At 46.0% G+C, this 23,458-nt stretch overlaps 1 long non-coding RNA gene across 1 annotated transcript in view; it reads left to right on the top strand.

Annotated features, from left to right (window-relative positions):
- The window catches only part of LOC108519149 (uncharacterized), a 31,389-nt gene extending 19,643 nt beyond the window's left edge, over positions 1-11,746 (top strand). Inside the window, exons 2-3 of the long non-coding RNA XR_001882541.1 lie at positions 11,355-11,489; positions 11,640-11,746. This is a non-coding gene — a long non-coding RNA (uncharacterized LOC108519149). The remainder of the gene's footprint in view (positions 1-11,354; positions 11,490-11,639) is intronic.
- The last annotated feature ends 11,712 nt before the right edge of the window (positions 11,747-23,458 follow it).

Below are 23,458 nucleotides of genomic sequence, written 5' to 3' on the forward strand. Positions count from 1 at the left end.
AGATCTGGCTCACACCCCATGCACCCCATACACCTGGAGTTTTCTTGATACCATTTTTACAGATGAGGAAACTGAGGCTCTGTGTGCAGGGAAACGTGGGTGTCACTGGTGGCCTGCAGATGCCCAGGGAATTGGGTCTTATTGCAGAAGTATCACCCCGGGACTTGGGAGAAATGCAGACTCTCAGGCCTCCCTCCTCCCTGCAGAATCAGATCTGCATTTTAACAAGACCCCCAAGGTGGCCACACTAAAGGACTCCCCAGGGTCACCTCACTGAGTAGGGCAGCACTATGATGTGTCTGTCTGACTCTAATGCAAGACTTCTTTCCATTTATGTGGTTTTGCCCTCAAAAGCCATCAGAAGGAACTTTTAAAATGCAAATCAGTATAATGCAAATGACTTGCTTATAATTTTTCTGTCAATTCTGATGTCCTTCAGAGCAAGCCCAAGCACCCCATGATGGCATTCAAGGTCACAGAGCGGGTAGGTGATTTATCCAAGGTCACATAGCTGAACTCTCCTTCCAGGGGCAAGAGGCTCATTTGGAATGGGGATGTCAGACTTCCTGGCTTAAAAGCAGATGTAGGAGAGCTGGGGACAGGAGGAGGGCTGTGACTCAAACAATTCTTCCTCCTGAACAGCACAATCTAGTAACTGCTGAGGAGCTGAACTGAGGGTCAAAAGTTAAGGAAGAGTCAGCGTGGGGTGATGGCCTTGAGAGCTGAATGTTGCGGTGCAGTAAGGCACAGAAGACATCTAAAGCCTTGTAAACCTGTTGTCTGGGCTTGTGTGGGGCTCACTTTCCTGGGAGCATTTCTGGAGCCTTTCAAACCCCAATATTCAGGCCACTTTAGGCTGCTGTGCTGTCAGCCAGGGCCAAGGAAAGGAGGGACACGGAGGGGGAGTCTGGGGGGCAGCTGCCCATTCCTGTCGGTGGTTATCTCTGTGATGCCCTAGCCACAGTCTTGCAAGGCAGGACCATATCCCCATCTGATATGGACCCCAGGACCAGGACCCCATCCCCATCCACACCAGCCTTGAGTCACCTTGTCTGCAATGGTGGTGGCAGTTTCTGAGACCTTTTTCTACAGCTATCTCCATTTCTTCAGATTTTGAAGTGTTTTTATAAACCCCTTTCTCTGGGAATATTTTAATTTTCTGTGTAGCTGGGAGTATTCTTAGAGAAGAAAAGTGCTGATTTAAGAGATACTGCATTATTTGTGAAATACAAAATTCATCTTGTAAGTGTAAGAGATGCCTTTGCAGATGGATGAAATTCCTGGTACTAATTAGCAGGTAAATAGACCCCACAGCTCTCCAGAACAACATGCTCAGCCGTCCGACATGGGTCTGTGCTGTACTCACTGAGCCTAGGGTCCCTCCCACCCAAGAGCCTTTCTCCATGCCCTTTTGAACTTTGTTCTTTTTTGTTTTCCTCTTTAGGAGTGCAACGAAGCTGCTGTGTTCTCCAGCTCTTAGTTAAGGGCCAGTCAGGATCAGACATTTTGCCCTGATGGCAAAGAAGATGAGCAGATACCTCCTGACCTGAATAGCCATTAATTTTGGGGGCCTGGATCCCAAAGGGCTTTAGGATAGGGCAGCAGTTTGGATTTAGGATCAACATGGTGTTTGTAAAAGCATTGCAGTGTTGGGGAAGCATCATTTAAAAGAACTTGTGGGTCCTTGTCAGGCCCCTCTTGAGACACTCCAGCCCCACAGAAGAGAAGGCCTAGGGCTGGCTCCCTAGGGTTTTGAGAAACTCCAGAATGGTGTTGACTTCTTTCTTCCCCCAGGGTCATGCCAGCATGTAGCATGATGCCTTGCACACAGTAGGTACTTAGTAAACACTTTTGGATCACTGAATGCAATGACCAGTGGATAGAAACATTGTTCTTGCCCTGACCAGATAAGACCCGCTTCCCTGGGCATCCACAGGCCGCTGGTGATGCTCAGCCTTCTCTGTGTGGCCTCTGCCTGGTGGGGGGAGCATTGTGACCAGTTCCTCCCCGCTGAGCCAAGGGAGAATGGGGGGGAGCATGAACATTTGCTTGTTTCCCTTATGGCTTCTGAGTCTTTATTATTTTTTTAATGAAAATGTCTACTTGAATTTAGTTAAGGAAGACCTGGCTCTTAGTTTTTGCATTTTGAACTAAAAAAAAAAAAAAAGTCTTTCAATGAACACTAGCAGGACAGTCTAAGCAATCGTGATAAAGACCTAATTCCTACCTCTTTCTCCTGCTCTGATGGAGCTGACGACAGCACAAATGGGAGAGGGAGAATGTAGCAAGGACACTGAAGGACAGAGAGTTGTCCAAGCCACCAGGAAGGTGGAAGTGGGAATTCATTTTCTGTGCGATTGGGTGGTTCCTTAGAGAGGAAAAAACATAGACTAAGAAAAATGTTGTATTATTTGTGGAAATCAAGTTTGTATTGCAGGTGTAAGAAATGTCTTTGTGGGTTGACAGCATTTCTTGAACGTGACCCTTTATTTTTGGAGCTCCTCCAATGTACCATGCACTGTCACCTTAACAGTCCCTCACAGTGAACCCATAGAGTCAAGTGTAAACTGCATTTTTGCAGAACTGAGGCTCAGAGAGGTTGAGGGTTGGCCTAGGTATCCAGGTAGCGAGCAACAGAGCAAGAATCTGGACTCAGGTTGTAATGCTTCATTGTATGTGTCAACTTGACTGTGCGAAGTGATGCCCAGATAGCTGGTAAAGCACTATTTCTGGGTGTGTCTGTAATCTCTTTCTGGAAGAGATTAGCATTTGCATGGGTAGATTGAGTAAAGAAGACCTATTCTCACCAAGTAAGCGGGCATCATCCAATCCACTGAGGGCCCAGATTGAACAAAGACACAGAGGAAAGCTGAATTCTCTCTCTTTGCTCTGACTGGGACATCCATCTTCTTCTGCCCTCGGACATTAGAGAGTTTAGTTCTGGGGTGTTTGAACCCAGTAACTTATAGCCGCTGTCCCCCAACCCTATCTCAATTGTCAGGCCTTTAGACTTGGAAAAAAGTACATCACTAACATTCCTGGTTCTCCAGCTTGCAGAAAACAGGTCGTGGGGCTTCTCAGCCTCTATAGTCTCAAGAGCCAATTCCCATAATAAATCTCCTCATGTATATCCCAATGGTTCTGTTTCTCTGGAGAGCCCTGACTTATGCCCAGGTTGAACAGCCACTCCCGGGTTCTTTTTCCACCTTACCATATGACTTCTTAGAACAAGACAAGGCCTCCACTGTGGTTTGAATCAGAAGACTCATGAAGGTTGTATGAAAGAGTTAGTGGTATTTATGAAGAATGGCTAGGGAAATGCTTTTGTTCCTTTGTGAGGAAGTGGGCACCGTGGGGTGGGGATAGATTGGAGGGCCCTCTAGGAGAACAAGGCCACATGAACAAAGCTGAAGATCATGAAGCATTTTAGGTAACTGCTAATAATAATAAGTAGAATTATTAATATTAATGCTGGCTGCTATTTCTGAGAGTAAATTCTGTCTCAGGGACTTCACATGCATCCTCTTCCATCCTCACAACTGTCCTAGAAAATAGATTGTATTCCTAATGTGCAGATGAGTGGTTGAGACTCAGTGAGTTCAGGATCCCATGGTAAATACGTGGTAGAGCCCAGATGCTATCACAAAGCCCAGTAAGGCAGGAAAGCAGGAGTCATAAAAGGGAGGACATCTGGGGCTCAATAGAAGTGGGGAACCCCAAGAGGGCCCGTCAACTCCTCCCAGCGGCAGAAAAGATGGTTTTCAGAACCCAAGTCCATTGATTCTCTTTCCTGTGCTCCTTCCCATGACTTTCAGCTCAGAGATACAATTGACTCTTTAAGACCAAGAGGGAGCAATACTCCTATTAAAAACACTCACTTTTCCTCAGTGACTTCTCTAGCTCATGGCCCTCCAGACAGAACAAAGGGCTCCCAAAATGCCTAGTGTGGAATCACAGAATGGCCCAGGCTTGAACCATCTTTATTCCCAGAGATAGTCACAGGGATGCATGGTAAGGGACAGTCTTGGCAGGGCCTGTGAGGAGAAAGTGGAATCAGCAGGATGATGGGGCTGGCTTTTGCAACATGGATGCCTGTTGGTGGTGTGCTGGTACTACACACATGCATTCACACATATATGCAGATACATGTACTCACACATACACACACACAATAAAAACACCCACAGACATGCATGCTTTTCCATTTATTTGTGATTGGTGTGCCCCAGAGAAGAGTCTCTTTTACCAACTGCTCTACTTGTTTCTGACTTCTGGAAGAGTCTGGACAGAGAAATTCCCAGTGTATCCTACATCTCATTCTTGGTGTGAACCAGGAACACGCACTCGTTCCTATTTGGCTAAAGTCAGTCTTCACAGCTTTCTACTGTTTCTTTTAAAAGAAGGAAACTAAAATAATAAATTCAATGTTGTCTAATCAGCTTTGATTACTGTTGGTCCGTGTTTGTGAAGTGTTGTGCTGGCTTGAATGGGAAATTCAAAAATCAAGAAGGTAAGGTCCAGTCCTTAAAGCCTCTAGAGCAAGGGTTGACAAACCATAGCACTTGGGCTAAACCCAGCCCACCACTTGTTTTTGCAAATAAAGTTGTATTGGAACACAGCCATCCTCATTCATTTAGATGTCTCTGGTTACTTTTGTGCTCTAATGGCAGAGTTCAGTGGTTGCTACAGAGACTGTATGGCCCACAAAGCCTAAAATATTTACAATCCAATTCTTTAAAGAAAAAATTTATATACCTTAGCCCTGGAGGCCTGTATTGGAGAGAATACATGTACCCCAAAAGACAAAGAGCTTGACCAGGCAGCCGTGCTAGGTGCCCTGTGCCTTTGTGGACAGTAAGTGGCTTCAGAGTGCAGAGGAAGGGTGTGTGTGGGCTGAGGTAATCAGAAACGGCTGCTTGGTGGAGGCAGGCTCTGGGTTTTTTAGTGAACAGGAGTGTAGGATGGAGTAGTGGTGGGATGGGCACGAGGTCGTTTCAGGTGTGGGCATTGGGGTGAGTTCAAGTCCAGAGGTGAGCATAGAGAATGCGGGGGTGAACATTTGTGGTTTGGAGCAAATCAGCATCCACTCAGCCATGGCTAGTCAGAGCCCCGATTTCCTCTGAAAGTCGTCACAATTTGCTTCTAATGAGGGTGACCTCCTCCCTGTTTCCAAGAGCATGCAACTCAGGCCTGGCCAATCAGAGCCTCAGGTCCCCCTCTGATGATAGTGATTGGCTCAGGGATGGGCACATGACCCAGCTCTGGCTGCAGAGCCAAAGAGCCCCAATCCTAGACTTGTTTTTGTCATTGAGGAAGTTGATTGTCCGCTCTCCAATCTTCTGGTTGTGAACAAAAGATAGTGTGACTGAGGCAGCCACCTTCCCAGTTCTGGCCCCACAGGTTGAGCCCTGAATCCAGCAGGGCCTGCCCTTCCCCCTCTCCCTACACTTTCCCATTATATGAACATATTTTCGGTTTTGCTTATGGCCATTTGGGTTGAGCTATTTAATACTTGTTGCTTGCAAACAGAAGAGCTAAACAGATCTGGCATATCTGGGGATGCTCGTGTTTTGTTTTGTTTTGTTTTGTTTTTTGAGATGGACTCTTCTCGCTCTGTCACCCAGACTAGGGTGCAGTGGCACAATCTCAGCTCACTGCAACCTCTACCTCCTGGATTCACGCCATTCTCCTGCTTCAGCCTCCTGAGTAGCTGGGACCACAGGCACCCGCCACCACGCCTGGCTAAGTTTTTGTATTTTTAGTAGAGACGTGGTTTCGTCCTGTCAGTCAGGGTGGTCTGGATCTCCTGACCTCATAATCCGGCCGCCTTGGCCTCCCAAAATGCTGGGATTACAGGCGTGAGCCACCGCGCCCAGCCAGGATGCTCGTTTTTTCTGTGGGCTGAGAGTAGCCAGCTCAGACCAAGCCTCTGACAAGAGAGCCTGAAGTACTGGGAAGACGGATTTACCCCTCCTGGGGGCGATTTTGGTGAAGCCCCTAATTTGGGTGAAGTTTTGAGATCCATCTAAGATTGGGCGAATGGCCTCCCTGGGAAAACAAGAAACAGACATAGGCGGCTGTGGGTGGACAGGCCCCAAGTTAGTTTCAGATGGAACCTGCTGGAGGGAGCATAGCACAGCAGTTAAGAGCCTGGGCTGCCGTGTTTGATGTCTGGGTCCAAACTGGCTTCTCAGGCTTTGCCTCTTGTTCATTAAGCCATGCCAGGCTCCCTGCCAATCTGCTGACAATGAAGAAGGCAATCTCACATAGACTTGGGCTGCTCTGGTCCCTACAGAGTTACACCTCGCATTGTTTTAATAAATTAATAAACTGGCCTTCTGCTTCTTACTTCACTCCTGTGGGCTGGGTTAGTGGACATCTACTGAGAATTGGAAAATTCAGTTTCTATGAATGCAAGGTTGAAGGTTGACTCTGGATTGCGAAACATTGACCAGGAGGCCTCTGGAAGACAGGCTGTCAAGCGTGGTAGCTCCCTGTTGCTGCCCGTGCCAGCATGCTTAGATTCTTGTCCAACATTTATTGATCATCTTCTGTGGCATTTGACATGCTTGGCCTCTTTTAATTGTCCTGCCCTCACTGTTGAGGAGTTCCCATTTGGGAGACCTGCCCCAGGGGCCTAGATGAGGATGCTGCAGTGGAGGGGTAGAAGGAGGAGGGGCAGCTGCCTGTAATCCTCAGAACAGCCCTCCTCTGTAGCACACTCTCTGAGCCTCATTTTGAAGTGACTAATCTTCTACTTTTAAGATCAATAGCTCTGAAACGTGTTCAAAGGGAAGTGGAAGGGTGAAATATAGCAGCAGCCTTCAAACTGGATTTCTGATTCTGTTGGCCAAACCAAGCCCTGAGGCTGTGGCTCATAAATTGTTCTGTGTCTCCCACGCCAGCTACCTGCACAAGAAGGACAGTGATGGCGGGTGGCACAGCAGGGCTGGTAATGGGGTTTGATTGACAATGGTGTCAGGGACGTCTGCCCTGTGTCACTGAGGCTGTTGGTACCTGATGGATAAGAAGCAGGCTGCCTGCCCCAGCCAGGCCCACATGGGGACAGCAGGGTCTTAGTGGGGCTCCTCAGAAGCCAGCAGTCTGAGGTACTGAGACATTGTAAGCCATTCTCAAATCCACACGGAGGACTTTTCTTACTCATTGTTTTCTTCTTCCCTGGATTCCTGATTTTGAAAATGTGGTTGCCAAACTCTGTATATAAAGTGATGTAATAGTTAAGTAACTATATCCATCAGAATTCCTTCCAGATAGAGCCCATATTCCTAGTTGCTAGAATATACAAAGAATGCTGAAAGCTCAACAGTAAAAAACCAATCTACTTAGAAAATGAGCAAAAAATGTGAACAGACATTTCACCAAAGAGGATATAGAGATGGTAAACAACCACATGAAAACGTGTCCAACCTCATTAGTCATTAAATGAGTGCAAATTAAAATCACGAGATACCCCTACACACCTATCAGAATGGCTAGAATACAAAATAATGAAGACACCAAAAGCTGGCAAGAATGTGGAAAAACAAGATCTCTCCTACATTGCTGGTGGGAGTATAAAATGGTACAGCCACTTTGGAAATCAGCTTGGCAGTTTCTTGTAAAAGTAGACAAGCAACTACCATGCAACCCAGAAATAAAAACTTGTGTTCACACAAAACCTGTATCCAAATATTCCTAGCAACTGTATTCATCATCGAGACTGGAAACCATTCAAATTTCCTTCCATAGGTGAATGGTTTAACTGTTGTGTGTGCACACCATGAAATACTATTCATTGATAATGACGAGTGAACTATTAACAGATACAACAATTTGGATGAATTTCCAGACAATTATGGTGAGTGGATAATGTCAATTCCAAAATGTTCTATACTGTATAATTGCATTTTGATGGCAATCTTGAAAGAACAAAAGTATAGAAATGGTGACTAGATTAGTACTTGCCAGGCGAGTGGGGAGGAGATGGCTCTGGCAATAGAAGGGTGGCTTGAGGGGTACCTCTGATGGAACTGTTTCATATATTGATTGTGGTGGTGATTACACGAATCTGTGCATCTGATAAATTGCATAACTAAATGTGCACGTGCACACGCACACACACAAATGAGTGCATGTGAAAGGAAATCCGATACAGTGGATCATATCTAATATGGTGGGTCATATCTGAATACAGTGGATTATCAACCAGGGCTTTCTTGGTTATGATGTTGTACTACAATCATACCATAGGAGGAAAGTGAATGAAGAATGCATGGAATCTCTCATATTATTTTTTCCAACTGTATGCAAATCTACCATTATTTCTCAATAAAATATTTAAAAAAGAGAAACAGAATTTTAGCCGTGGAGTTAATTTAATTAATGTGTTGTTTTGACCCGTTTACCTTTTGGGGTAGATAAATTCAAATTGCTGTGACCGGTCCCAGGAGGACCCATAAAAGTTCTATGGTCGGTCCTAGGAGAGTGGTCTCTGGAAAGCAGCCCAGGATCAATAAACTGCTGCTGTCTACCTTTGAGGGCGCTACCTCCAAACACAGCCACATTGGAAGTCGGGGTGTCAACCTAGGAATTGGGGGGAAACACAAACCTTCATTCCTTAATGGGAATCCAAGTCAGGGGGGTCATAAGTTGAGTGTCAGAAGAGAAAGATGAAGGAGGTATTATTAGTGCCTGTGGGCCGAACCTGAAGTCTAGACACGTTACTTAATCATTACATTCATTCATATAGTAAATATTCACCAGGTACATATATATTGAGTGCTGGGCTAGTTTCTGATGATGCAAAAATGAATGGCTTTATTGTCTTTGTCCTCAAGGCCCTCATGGTCTAGTGTAGAAGGCAGAATGTAAATATTTACCATTCAGTATGATATGTGCTGCTGCAGAGCGTGGTTTGGGCACTATGGGGAACCAGAGGGCATGGAGCCTGGTTTGGAGGGGTAGGGAAGACTTTCTGAAATATGGGAGACAAGTTGAAACCTATCTGACAACGGCAACATGCAGGAGGAGGCGGGACATTCATGGCACAAGGCCAGCATGGCAGCAGTGTGAGCTGTGATGGGCGCGATCCGTTGGAGGAACTGCCAGGTGCCCCATCTGGACCAATATGTCCGAGCTGGGGGCCTGGCATGAGGGTCATGTGGTCCTGTGGGTGCCAAAACAAGGTGGTTAATTTTATCCTGAAAACAATTAGCATCTACTGAGGAGTTTTCTTTGGGAAGATGTAAAATTAAATTAGAATGGGCAATGTATCTCTGGAAGCAGAGTGAAGGGGGAGCTGGAGGGGCAAGCCCAGAGGCAGGGCCGACACTGAGCTGCATGGTCCCTGCAGTGGACAATGTGAGCCTGAGGTAAATGAGCTGATGTGGGACTGATGGATGCAAGGTGACAGGCTAAGTAGGGACCGTCATTGCTCCCAGTCACACTGCAAGCTGCAGCAGGGCAGAGCCATGTCTGATTTGACCCCAGTGCCTGACCAGAGTTGGGGCTCAGAGTTTGTTGAGTGAATTCTTACTGCATGGCCAGGGTTTCTGGTCCTGGCAGCTGGGTGGATGGAGGGGTCATATTGAGAATCCTGGAGTGCAGTAGTAGCCATGAGTGAAGAGTCAAGCAGGTCTGCAGCCTGAGGATGAGTGTGGCAGCAGGAGGGTCCTCTGGGAGCTGGTCGTGAGTTTGATATGGACCGTGGGATGGGGCCCACTTTTGTTTGTATCCTGGGGTACAGATCACAGCTCCATGAAGGTTTGAGCTAGGCAGGTGAGCCACGCTGGGAGCAAAGATGGTGGTGGCTAGGTACTTGCTTGTCCCTAACAGAAAGCCTGTCTGAACTGGCTTGGCCTGAATAGTTACAAAGATCTACCCAGATGGCAGGAGAGCTCCTTGCCCTGAAGTAGAGGTGTGGCTGAGAAGGAGGAGTCAGAGTTGGAGAGGGGTACCAGGATAGGGTGAGGTGAACAAGCTGGGTATGGGTGCACAAGGCTGGAGCAGCAGTCCTATGTGTGAAGATGGGAGTCAGGTTTTCTGCTCCCATTTGACCCCCCTCTTCCTAGTGGTGTACCAAGGTAGGAACAGACACATTAGGACAAGGACACTGCCAGCATTGGCTGCTGTTCTGGGAGCAAAAGCATGGCTGCCATGTGAGTTTTTGTCTTCAGTATAGTCATGGTGCTGAGAATCATGCCTTGAAATCTGGCAGCTCTGTTAAAAACTGAGCAAGGTGTACTTCGGGGTTGTATTGAGAAGGGTGGTGTTCAGCTAACTCAGGAGGGAAGGCCAAGGAAAATCAGGCCTGGTACATGTCAACAGGTGGGATCCAATAGCCAAGCACATGGTCCTGTACACTGTACTACCCAATCTTCACAGCAAGGATTCCAACTTCTCACCAGGGCCTAGAAAATTTGCCTTCATGTCAACCACCACCTTAGCCCTTGACTTTGCCCAACAGACTCTTCCCAGGTCAACAGCCACTTCCTCCCTGGGGCTTAACAGGCATTCCTTGAATCCTGCCCTTGAGTCCTTCCCTTTTTTGTGAACTCATGGCTGTTTTCATTGTCTGCACACAGAGCAGTGGTCTAAGAAGTGAAGAGTTTGGGAATGGACCGTTTCCTTTCTTAGCTTGCTGTAGGGAATGTGTTTCAACTAAGCGAAGTGGAAAAACAGAAGTACAAAGCAAGGGTCCCAGACCTGAGGGCTCTGCAGCTCTGGAATCTGGATTTTATTCCAGATTCAACACTTAGCAGGGAGCTTAAGTGGTCAGCCCTGTGCTTTACAAGGCTGATTGGGCAGCACCCATAGTAGAATTGTCAGCATAAAGTAATTGAAAGGATCAGAATCCAGGGTTTTAAAGTTGTTTTATTTGTTTTAAGTTTACTTCTCTTTAATCAGTCTCACTTTATTGACCAGGCTGGTTTCGAACTCCTGGGTTCAAGTGATTTCTCCTGCCTCAGCTTCTGAAAGTGCTGGGATTACAGGCGTGAGCCACTGCACCCAGCTCAGAATCCAGTTTTAAAGAGTTTATTCAAGCCAAAAGCTGGGAATGACCATCTGAGAAACACAGACTCCAGGGAAATGGGGCCAGGGCTCTGAAGTTAAAAGTTAAAGTCTTGCTGACATAGGCAGAACACAAAGAAATTTAGTAACCTTGTAGAACATTTTCTTGTATAACTTTTCTTGTTTAACTTTGTTGTTTAACATTTTCTATGCGAGGCTGGTTTATGAGTTACAACGTATAATTAATTATAGGTTGTTCCCCTACCCCCACCTTGTTTTCTTTTCTCTACAGCTTGTTTTCATTTCCTTTCCAATTTAAAAATGTGTTTAACATTCTATCCCAGACAATGTGATGGTCATGAAGTCTCTGTGAGAGAGGAAAGAGGGAGTTAATCTGTACTGAAGATCAAATCAACAGTGAAGAGGAAAGGGGTCTCCCCTGGAGCCCTTCAGTCATATACAACATTTTATACAACAATGTAAGTAAGGAAAAAGGCTGATCTATAATCAGAGAAACAAAGGTTGCAGCTGCCTGTTTACATGACTCAGGTCCCATGATCAAATTCCCTTAAGGCTCAGAATATTTTAAAGTTCCAACAGCTTAGATTTTGAATTGCTTATTTTCACAGAATGGATCTGCCTAAGGAGGTATGTGTGGGAGAAGATTCCAGAAGGTCTTGAGACACTCCAGATGAAGGTTAGTGTGGGGCTGTGCTGCTGGAGCACCGGAGAGTAAAAAGAGGCAAGTGATTTATAGTCTCATTAAATATCGACAAGTTTGGGTTTTCCTTTAGAGTTGGGCAAGGCTTGGCTTGACTTCTTTCTCTGCCAGTCTCCATAAGGCTCAAACATGTTCTGATTTTCAGGTTCTGAAAAAGCTCTCAGGGAAAAAGCAGCTTCCATTCTGTTTTTTGCACTTTCTGAATTCCACTTCCCTTCGATTTTTGGCCTGGTAATTTCTGTCTTACCAGCTTTTAGATGTCCTTGAGTTTTTCTTTTCTTTCATTTGTTTTTTTTTTTCTTGAGACAGGGTGTAAACCAAAACTCTTTTATTCTTTTTTTTTTTCTTTTGAGACAGGATGTACACCAAAAATAAAATTCTGAGGCACCCCCACCCTGCAACCATCTGAATGAATTTCCTCCTGGGCCAGGGCACTCTTAACCTGAAAGACTGGTTCAGGCCATGATGGGAAGTAGAGGTCAGACGGGACTCATTATACCTCTCTGATGAGAAGCGTTTACAATCTATTCTCTCCGAAGCCTGCTACCTGGAGGCTTCATCTGCGTGGTAAAACTTTGGTCTCCACAACCTCCTATTGCAACACAGACATTTTCTTTCTATTGATCCCAGATCTTTAGATAAACTCAACCAATTGTCAACTAGTCAATTTTAAATCTACCTATAACCTGGGAGCCCCCAACCTCTGCCTTAACAATTCAAGTTGTCCCACCTTTCTGTATAGAACCAATGTATGTATTAAATGTATTTGATTGACATCTCATGTCTCCCTAAAATGTATAAAACAAAGCCATACCCCAATCACCTTGGGCATATGTTCTCAGGATCTCCTGAGGGCTGTGTTACAGGCCATGGTCACTCATATTTGGCTCAGAATAAATCTCTTCAAATATTTTACAGAGCTTGACTCTTCATTTGTTAATAATCTCAGTCTGTCGTCCAGACTGGAGTGCAGTGGTGCAATCACGGATTACTGCAGCCTCTACCTCCCTGGGCTCAAGCGATCCTCCCTCCTCAATCTCCCAAGTACCAGAGACTACAGGCATGCACCACCATGCATGGTTAATTTTAAAACTTTTTGTAGGGATGGAGGTCTTACTGTGTTGCCCAGGCTGGTCTCAAACTTTTGGCCTCAAGTGATCCTACCACCTCAGCCTCCCAAAGTGGTGGGATTACAGGGAGAAGATTTTTATTTTATTTTTATAGAGATGGGGTCTCAGTATGTTGCCGTGGCTGGTATTGAACTCCTGGGTTCAAGCGATAACCCTGCCTCAGCTTCTCAAACTGCTGGGATTACAGGTGTGAGCCACCATGCCCAGCCTGGGAGAAGACTTTTAAAACATATTTTGTTTAGGCCGAGCGTGGTGTTGAGGTCAGGAGTTCAAGACTAGGCTGGCCAACATGGTGAAACTGTGTGTCTGCTAAAAACTACAAAAACTTAGCCAGGTGTGGTGGCAGGTACCTGTAGTCCTAGCTACTTGGGAGGCTGAGGAAGAAGAATTGCTTGAACCCAAGAGGTGGAGGTTGCAGTGAGCCGAGATCACGCCACTACACTGCAGCCTGGGTGACAGAGTGAGACTCTGTCTGAAAAAAACAAAAACATGTTTTGTTGAGTTTGTTCAGCTGTGTATGCACAAGTTGATTGGAATCTCTCAGCCTGTCCCAACCCCACTCCGGAATGCTCTTCCCAGGCTTCCTAACAGGTATTCTTCTTTACCTGGATTGCATTTGTAGAAAACACTCTGCCTCAGTGGGAGGCAAGGAACAGAATCTTTCTGTGTCTAGGGCATACTCCTCCAGGTTATCTGATTCCAATTCTATGGGACCTGTTTTACAGTTCTCAAAGCTACAGATAACTGATAGCAATGAAAAATAATTCTTGTCTATGGACATGCAAATGCCTGTGTTCTGAAGAGAGACAACCCTTCCTCAGTTCCCCCCAAATCCCCCAGTTTGCTTCCATTTTGCACATTCATTTCAATATTTCTCTTCTGTTCTTTCTTTTCTTTTTTTAGGGTGTCTCCCTCTGTGCCAGGTCAGAGTGCAGTGGTGCAACCATGGCTCACTGTAGTCTCAGCCTCCTGAGCTCAAGAGATCCTCCCACTTCAGCCTCCCAAGTAGCTTAGGACTACAGGCACATGTCACCATATCTGCCTAATTAAAAAAAAATTATAGAGATGGGCTCTCTGTGTTTCCCAGGTTGGTCTCAAACTCCTGGGCTCAAGTGATCCTCCCATCTTGGCCTCCCAACTTGCTGGGATTATAGGCATTTGCCACTGTGCCCAGCCTGTTTCAGTATTTCTGATCAATAAATGTGCCTGACCTTCAGATTCTCATTTGAATTAGCTGTCACACCTCTTCAGTTTCTTCACTGGGGAGTTAAATATAATCTTTAGCACATGATATTGTTTAGCTCAGTGTCCCCACCAAATCTCATCTTGAATCGTAATCCCCCTGTGTGTCAAGGGAGGGACCTGGTAGGGGGTGATTGGATCATGGGGACGGGTTTCCCCATGATGTTCCCATATAGTGAATGAGTTCTCAGGAGATCTGATGGTTTTAAAGTGTTTGGCAGTTCCCCCTTCTCTCTCATTCTCTCTCTCTCGCTCTCTGGCAGCTTGTGAAAAAGGTGCTCACTTTTCCTTTGCTTTCTGCCATGATTCTAAGTTTCCTCAGGTCTCCCCCAGCCATGTGGAACTGTGAGTTAATTAAACCTCTTTCCTTTATAAATTATCCAGTTTCAGGTAGTTCTTTATAGCAGTGTGCAAATGGACTAATACAGCACACATTCATTTTTATATCTATATTGAGTTATCATTTAACTTGTTTTTGAAAATTATCTTTTAACATGCATTTTTCTCTTTCTTATTATCTTCTTTTGCTAAAGCCTGTTTTCCAGTAGCTTCCTAAGAAAGGGTGCACAGGAGGCCCATTTTCTGAGCCCCTCCTTATCTGACAATGTTTTTGTTTGACCCTCACCTTTGATTAATAATGTGACTGGATGTTGAACTTGTGAAAGGAAAATAAAAACTTAGGACCCCAATTCAGTATGCCAAAAGGAAAAAAGAAAAAGAAGCTGAAAGCTCAGTCATGCAAGAAACTGCCTTTCCTTTTGTTCCTAAGTAGATGGCTACAGATAAAAGGTTAAATATCTCCACAGGTAGCTACTCTATGTTTACCTTATCTTATGTGAAGTGCCCATTTACTGAGCAGGAGACAGACATGTAATTGACTATTCCCTAGCTGCTCTTTTCCCCTTGCAACATGTGGATTACCATACTCTTCCTCTATCCCCTCCAGAGATGAATTGTTCCATGTCTGTTTCCCCCATTTAAATATTGAAGCGCTCACTATCATCTTTGGAGAAAGGGACAGATCATAGACTGTTTCTATGATTCTGTGTCCTTTTCTTCCATGCGTGTCCTTAACCTTGGTAAAATATACTTCTAAATGGATTGAAACCTGTCTCGGATACTTTTTGGTTCACTAACTCTAGGATGGGAAATATTTCCCCTCAGAACTTTGAAGGCATTGTCCCCTCATCTTCTAGCACTCAGCATGGCCATTGAGATTTGATGGCATTTTAAATTCCAATATGTTTATTAACGAGACCAGTTTTTTTCTCACTAGAAGTTATACATAAAATACTTAAAATAGCCGGCGGGCGCGTGGCTCAAGCCTGTAATCCACGCTTGGGAGTCCGAGACGGGCGGATCACGAGGATCAGGAGATCGAGACCATCCTGGCTAAACACGGTGAACCCGTCTCTACTAAAGACTACAAAACTAGCCGGCGATCGTGGCGGCGCCTGTAGTCCCAGCTACCGGAAGGCTGAGACAGGAGAATGGCGAACCCCGGGAGGCGGAGCTCGCAGTGAGCTGAGATCCGGCCACAGCACTCCAGCCTGGTGACAGAGGCGAGACTCCGTCTCAAAAAAAAAAAAAAAAAAAAACAAATAAAATACTTAAAATAGGCCGGGTCGGTGGCTCAAGCCTGTAATCCCAGCACATTTGGGAGGCCGAGACGGGTGGATCACGAGGTCAGGAGATCGAGACTCCTGGCTAACACAGTGAAACCCCCATCTCTACAAAAAATACTAAAAAACTAGCCCGGGCTATGGGGCGGCGCCTTAGTCCCCAGCTACCGATTCTGGAGGCTGAGGCAGGAAGAATGCGTAAACCCGGGAACCGGACGCTTGCCATGAGCTGAGAATCCGGCCCACTTCAACTCCAGCGGGCGACAGAGCAAGACTCCGTCTCAAAAAAAAAAAAAAAAAAAAAAAAAAAATACTTAAAATAGTTCCTGAATTAATGAACTGAATTAATTTAGCTATCACTTTTATTGAACTATTTTTTTTCTCTGACATTCTTTAATATTTTTATTTTTTTTTCTAAAAGGCAGGGTCTCACTCTTTTGCCCTGGCTGGAGGGCAGTGGTGCAATCCTAGCTCACTGCAGCTTCGAATTCCTGGGCCTAAATGATCCTCCTATCTCAGCCTCCTGAGTATCTGGGGCAACAGGCATGTGCAACTATGGCTGGCTAATTTTTTAATTTTTTGTAGAGATGTGATCTCGCTATATTGCCCAGGCTGGTCTCAAATTCCTGGCCTCAAGCAATCTTTCTAGATTATAGAACTTCTTGACTTCCACAACTGCATGAGTCAATCCTTTACAATAAATCTATATCCATCTGTATATGTCTTATGTCTGTCTCTCTACCTATCAATCTATCCATCCATCCATCCATCCATCTATTTTATTGTTTCTGTTTTTCTGGAGAACCCTGACTAATACAAAAGGTGAACCCAACTTCTTACTGAGGATTCTCAAGCCTCAGCCTCTTGAAGTGCTGAGATTACAGGCATGAGCCACTGCATTCAGTCTCTGATTGTCATTGACAATGATGTGCTCTAGTGTGAGTCTCTTTTACCCACTGTGCTGGGTATTCACTGGCCCTTTCAACTTGGAAACATGTGTCCTTTGGCTTTGCAAAAATATCTGTAGCATTGATTGCCTGATTTCTCTCCCTCTGATCAGGGCCTCTGCAGCGTCCGACTCCAGGGCACTGTTCACCCCATGTTCTATGAATGGCATCCTCTGGAGTTGTGCTGTTGCACGTGCACCTTTTATTTATTTATGTTGGAACACACTGGAGTCAGATGCCAGACTGCCTTGATCCTCTAATTATCTGGTCTCTTTCTTCCTGTTTTCCATCTTTTTGTCTTTTCATTCTACTCTCCTCAACTCTTGGTCGAGGAATTTTTCATTCTGCTCATGCCTTAAAAAAATCTAAGAGCTTTTTTTTTGTTCCCTTTTTAAAAACATTCCATTGTTGTTTGATGTGTGGGCTCTCCTGTTTTCTTTCTGAGCATATTATATCTCATTTTTGAAGGTTGTATTTTCTCCCTTGTTTTCATTTTCTGCAGATACTTTTTTTTTTTTTTTACTTTTCCCAATTAGTTTCTTTCTGACTTTCTTCCTCAATCTCTCCTGAACCATTGTTTCTTTTTAAGATCAGAGCAGATGCTTAGGAACTTTTCAAACTGTATATGGGTGGGATTGTCACCTAGAGTGCTTTTTTTGGAGAGTAATTGGATGGTGTGATAATTAATTTTATGTGTCAATTTGACAGGTTCTTAGGGTGTCCAGTTAATTGGTTAAACATTATTTCTGGGTGTGCCTAAGAGGGTGTTTCCTGATGAGATTAGCGTTTTAATGGATGGACTAAATAAAGCAAGCTGCCCTCCTCAATGTGGGCGGGCACCGTACCCTTGAAGGCCTGAATAGAACAGAAAGGCAGGAGAATTTGCTCTCTTGGCCTGAACACTTGAGCTGGAACGTTGGTCTTCTCTTCTCTGTGAACTAGGACTTACACCATCGGCTCTCCTGGGTCTCCAGTTTAAAGGTGGCAGATCATGGGACTTCTCGGCCTCCATAATTACATAAGCCAATTCTTTATAACAAATCTATATCCATCAGTCTATGTGTTCTGTCTATCTACCTGTCAGTCTGTTGACCAATCCAGCCATCCATCTGTCATCTATGTATCTTACTGGTTCTGTTTCTCTGGAGAACCCTGCCTAGCAAAAATGATGAGCCCAACTTCTTGTTGGGGATCCCCAGATATCAGCGGGCAGAGTATCTCCTTCTGGCACCTTCAGTTTCTCCAGAAATGAACCTTTCCATTTCCATCCTAAGGGATTGCGAGGGCTGTGAACTTGCCAGGAGGGAAGGGAGCAGAGGCCCCCGCAGTTCACAATGTAGTGTTTCCCTTAAACACAGCCCCACTTTCAGCTGGGATCCCACCCTTTCCTCCCCTGTGCTTTGTGTCCTCAAGACTGGACAGGTGTGGTTTCACCACACAATCATTTGGGGTCTCCTGAGGGAGGTGGGAGGAGGGGTGTGGTCTGCTTGAGCAGGTGAGGGAAATGGATTGGGGTGCTAGCTGGTAACCGTATATTGACTTTCATTTGTAGAGGCAGGGTCTCACTCTGTTGCCCAAGTTAGAGTGTAGAGGCATGATAACAGCTCACTGCAGCCTCAAACTCCTAGGCTCAAGCAGTCTACCTGCCTCAGCCTCCTAAGTGGCTGGGACTATAGGCGCACACAACCATGCCCAGCTAATTTATTGTTTGTAGAGATGGGGGTCTCCTATGTTGACCAGATTGGTCTTGAACTCCTGGGCTCAAGTGATCCTCCTGCCTCAGCCTCCCAAAGTGTTGGGATTGCAGGTGTGAGCCCCTGTGCCCAGCCAGTATACTGACTTTCAGTCAACCTCATGCTTTCAGTGCCAGTTCTTCTTGGTGCCTGATGTTTGCAAACCCAGGATTTATTGGAGAGTCTCTGTTCTCGATGCCCACCCTGCCCCTCCACTTTCCCACACCCCCTTCACCTTTACCATACACTGTCCTCAACTCTTCTGAGGCTGCTCCCAAGTGTTGGGTGCTTTGATCCTGTCTGCCATTGCCTGAGGTCATGTTCTCTCCATCCCTGTGGGTTAACAGCTTTTATTTTGTTCATTCCCTTACTGTCATTTTCATAGAGTTTAGGAGGTAGGGAGGAGATAGAGGCGGGAAGTTATTCTATCACATTTGTCCAGAGTCCGCCCTATTTTGGGGCATCAGTGGGCGGAGCTGGGAAGCCATGGTGGCTGCTGAGATTTGGAAGTACAAGACCAGGAGGAAGGAAGGAGGATGCTTAGGGATGGGGCTCAGGTGTGGGGTTCAGGTAGCCCATGCGTGTGAGGAAAGGGAACAAATGAGGAGAGTGTGGTAGATGGTAGCGTGTCCTGTTTATTTTGATGATGGGTCAAAAGAAGGAGGTGAGGAACGGGTGGAGAGGATTTGGCCCCACTTTGAATGCAGGGCAAGGGGAAACCAGCATCTCGGATGTGCCTCAGTTTGTGCAGGGCTAAGTAGGACCCAGAACAGGAGAGGCAGACTTGGACAGGAGGACAGTGAGCTCAACTGGGGACCTCTGGAGTTTGCAGTGAATATGCAGGGTCCTGGGTATGACACTTGGGCTGTTTTTCTGGCCTAGGGGAAGTGACCAGCAGGCACATGCCTCCAATCCAGCCAGGCTGCAGGTGTTAAAAATCTCTGTAGTCACGTTTTCTGGCTTCTCTGAACAGCCCCTGTAGGTGCTCACACATGTACACATGCATGCATATATATACACACACACATATATGTGTATACATTTACATACATATATTTAGATATATTTATGTATATAAATGTATTTATATATTTTTATATTTAAATATATTTATATATTATATATGTATGCACACACATGCACACAGATGTACACACACATATGCACATATACATATGTGCACACACACCCTGCAACTCAGACCTTTCCTTTCAGAGCTACCCCTGACCGAGACTTCCTTGCCATGTTAAAAATGAGCATCTCTTTTAGAGTAGTGTAATAGAACGTGGCACTTCTTGATAAAAATAGAATTCTTTGACTTCTGCCCAGGCTGCCTGGTAGGCAGGCTCAGAGCCTCGTTCTTTCTCAGCTTTCCACGTTATTACTTTTTAGTGCCAAAAGACAGTTTTGCTGTTCCAGGCCTCCAGCCAAGCTCCACTAGGTTGGAAGTCCCTTCTCAGCCTAATTCCCATTAGTACAAAGCTTGGAGAAGCCCCTTCCTCACTCTGATCCCGCTGCCTGGAACTGGCAGATCCGCTCCTCACCCAGCAGCCAAGACCCATGCTTCTGGTTTAGAAGGGTCCGTCCTGACAGCTCTCTCCGCTGGGCAGCCCAGGGCTCCTCTGGACACAGGACCCTGCCAATATATGACTCACAGCGGCACCAGATAGACACAGCTTCACCCAGCGATCTGCCGGCACTGCTCTCTCTTCCTGCAGTCCTGGGCTTCTTCATGTCTAAACCACGTGGAGAACTAGAGAACTAGGATCAGCTCTTTTGGAGATAAAAGTCACCTTCCAGCCTGGAGGCAGTGGCGTAGTCTCAGCCCGGCTCTGGAGACAGGGAGAAGGCTGCCATGCCCGCCAGCCCCATCCAGCCCCAGCTGGCAGCAGTGTGAAATGGTGCTTGCTAAAATGAGCCTGCTGTTGGCCTGGATGTGTGTTTCCCAACAATTCAGAGACCTAGAGAATGGGAAAGGCAAACATTGTATTCCCACTTCCCTCGCAAAAAGAGAACAGTGCCGCAGCCACAGGCAAGGCGCAGCCACAGGCAAGGCGGGTTAGAAAACCTGTTTGCTGGCAGATTATTGTCTGTAACTTGCCTCCTTAGTTCTTCCAACACTCTCTTCTTCCCCCTCCTCCCCTCCCATGGTCCAACCCTGAGGGTCCCACGAGCAGCTGGGAGGCCTCCGATGTTATCTCAGAGCTCCTGATCTGCTGACATTTGAAAATCTTCTGGCTATAAGTTGCTCATTTAGCAGCTGCTGTTCTGCAGGCCTGAATCCTCCTAAATGAGACCCTACACAGAAAAGTACAAAGTAAACAGTCATCACCTGAGTCCCCCCAGCCAGAGATAGCCTTTGGGTACATTTTGCAATATTTTGTTTTGTTTGCTCTCAGCCTGGACTTGCCCCCCTTTTTAGCACAGTCGAGTTCTACTACGTATACTTAAAAAAATTCCTTGTTCTTTTTGTTTGGCATTACATCCTAAGCATTTCCCTGCATCATCCAACCTCTAGGGGATGTCATTTTTCACACACACACAGCGTCCTCTGGTATGGTTGTATGACACGTCACTTAACTATTCCACACCCAAAGCCTCCCCTTTTCCAAACTCTTCCCTGGGATCTCCTAAAGGTAACAGCAAGATCGGAGCAGCGCTGGATGGATCCTACTCCTAGTCCCCTGTCTGGGAACGACCCTGAACCTTAACAGGGATGTTAGCTTCCTAGGGCTGCTGTAACAAATCCCACAAACTGAGTGCCTGCAAACATTGTCTGATAGTTCTGGAGGTCAGAGGTGCAGAATGAGTTTTACTAGGCTGAAACCAAGGTAGGGCCGTCCTCTCTCCTGAGGCTCTAGGAGAGAATCTGCTTCCTGGCCTTTTCTAGCTTGGAGAGCTGCATTCCTTGGCCCATGGTCCCCCTTCCTCCTCTTCAAGGCCAGCAGTGTAGCATCCTCAGATCTCCCTCTGCTTTCATCTTCACGTTGCCTTTCCTTTTCTGCAGTCAGATGTCCCTCTGTCCCTCTTATAAGGACACTTGTGTGATGACTTTTAGGGCCTATGTCAGCGATCCAGGATCATCTATAGGTCTAGAACTTAATATTTTTTTTAGATGTGGTCTCACTCTGTCACCCAGCTTGGAGTACAGTAGCACCATTTCGGTTCACTGCAACCTCTGCCTCCTGGGTTCAAGCGATTCTCCTGCCTCAGCCTCCCAAGTAGCTGAGATTACAGGTGTGCACCACCACCTCCAGCTAACTTTTTTGTATTTTTAGTAGAGACAGGGTTTTGCCGTGTAGGCCAGGCTGGTCTCGAACTGCTGACCTCAGGTGATCTGCTTCGGCCTCCCAAAGCGCTGGGATTACAGGCATGAGCCACCGTGCCTGGCCTCAAGATCTATAACTTAATCTTAAGCAGTGTCTGCAAAGTTTATTTTGCCACATGAAGTAACACTCATAGGTTCCAGAGACAAAGACCTGGCTAGATCTGTGGGGACATCATGCAGCAGACCACACCAACCCAGGGGTCTAACCCTGAACCTTGAGGCTAGCGAGTGTGCCCTTGGCCCCTCTCTGCTCCGTCCCCTGATGTTTACTTGTGGAGTACCCGTGCTGAATGCTCGGCTGGATTTCCTTCTGAGTACAAGAAGAATGTGACTGCTGTTTCAGCTTGCAAATCTCACAGTGAATTTCTCTTGGGCCCCTGGTAACCTGCAGCTATACAGGAAAGGAAATTCTGGAAAACGTATTTCTAGCTTAGCTAAATTGACCTGGCACAAATCCACACAAAAGCACAGACCTCTGTGTTTTTAGATTAAGAAATGGAGTAGCTTCTGGGCTGAGATATTCTCCCACTCTTCATTCGGACACCCTTCCTCTCAGATGGTCTCTGAGGCCTCCCACAAAAAGTCCCTGTGGCCTCAGCAGCTGGACCTGATTGCTGTTGGCTCACTTCTTCTCAGGAGCTTTACTGTGGTTGAGATGATTTGTTATTCTATACTCGTTTAAAGTTACGTTATTCTTTTTTTTTTTTTTTTTGAGACAGAGTCTCGCTCTGTCGCCCAGGCTGGAGTGCAATGGCACGATCTAGGTAGGCTCACTGCAAGCTCCACCTCCTGGTTCACGCCATTATCCTGCCTCAGCCTCCCAAGTAGCTGGGACTACAGGCACCTGCCACCATGCCCAGCTAATTTTTTTGTATTTTTAGTAGAGACAGGGTTTCACTGTGTTAGCCAGCATGGTCTCCATCTCCTGACCTCGTAGTCTGTCCTCCTCGGCCTCCCAAAGTGCTGGGATTACAGGCGTTATCAGGAGAACCCGCTCCCAATGTTTAACGTGGGTTCTTTACTATTTCCTAAGTGTCTCGGCTGGGTTGAGAAATAAAGGGAAAGAGCACAAGAGAAAGAAATTCAAAGCTGGGTGTCCGCAGGAGACAGCACATGTCGGCAGGATCCGTGATGTTCCCCGAGCTGTAAAACCAGCAAGTTGTATTAGCGATTTTCAAAAGGGGAGGGAGTGCCCGAATAGGGTATGGGTCAGAGATCACATACTTCACAAGGTAATAAAATATCACAAAGCAAATGGAGGCAGGGTGAGATCACAGGACCACCGGATGAGGTGAAATTAAAATTGCTAATGAAGTTTCGGCATGCATTGTCATTGATAACATCTTATCAGGAAACAGGGTTTGAGAACAGACAACCTCTGACCAAAATTTATTAGTCAAGAATTTTCCTCCACCTAATAAGCCTGGGAGCGCTACAGAGACTGGGACTTATTTCATCCCTTGGGCTTTGACCATAAAAGACGGAATGCCTTAAAAGGGGCCGTCTATAAGCCTACCTTCAGGGCGCATTCTCTTTCTCAGGGATGTTCCTTGCTGAGAAGAAGAATTCAGCGATACTTCTCCTATTTGCTTTTGAAAGAGGAGAAATATAGCTCTGTTCCGTCCAGCTCACCAGCAGCCAGTTCAAAGTTACCTCTCTTGTTACCTGAACATCGCTGTTACCCTGTTCTTTTTTTTTAAGATGCCCAGATTTCATATTGTTCAA

Source organism: Rhinopithecus bieti, unplaced genomic scaffold (genome assembly GCF_001698545.2).
Source record: "Rhinopithecus bieti isolate Rb0 unplaced genomic scaffold, ASM169854v2 scaffold_41913, whole genome shotgun sequence".
NCBI lineage: Eukaryota > Metazoa > Chordata > Mammalia > Primates > Cercopithecidae > Rhinopithecus > Rhinopithecus bieti.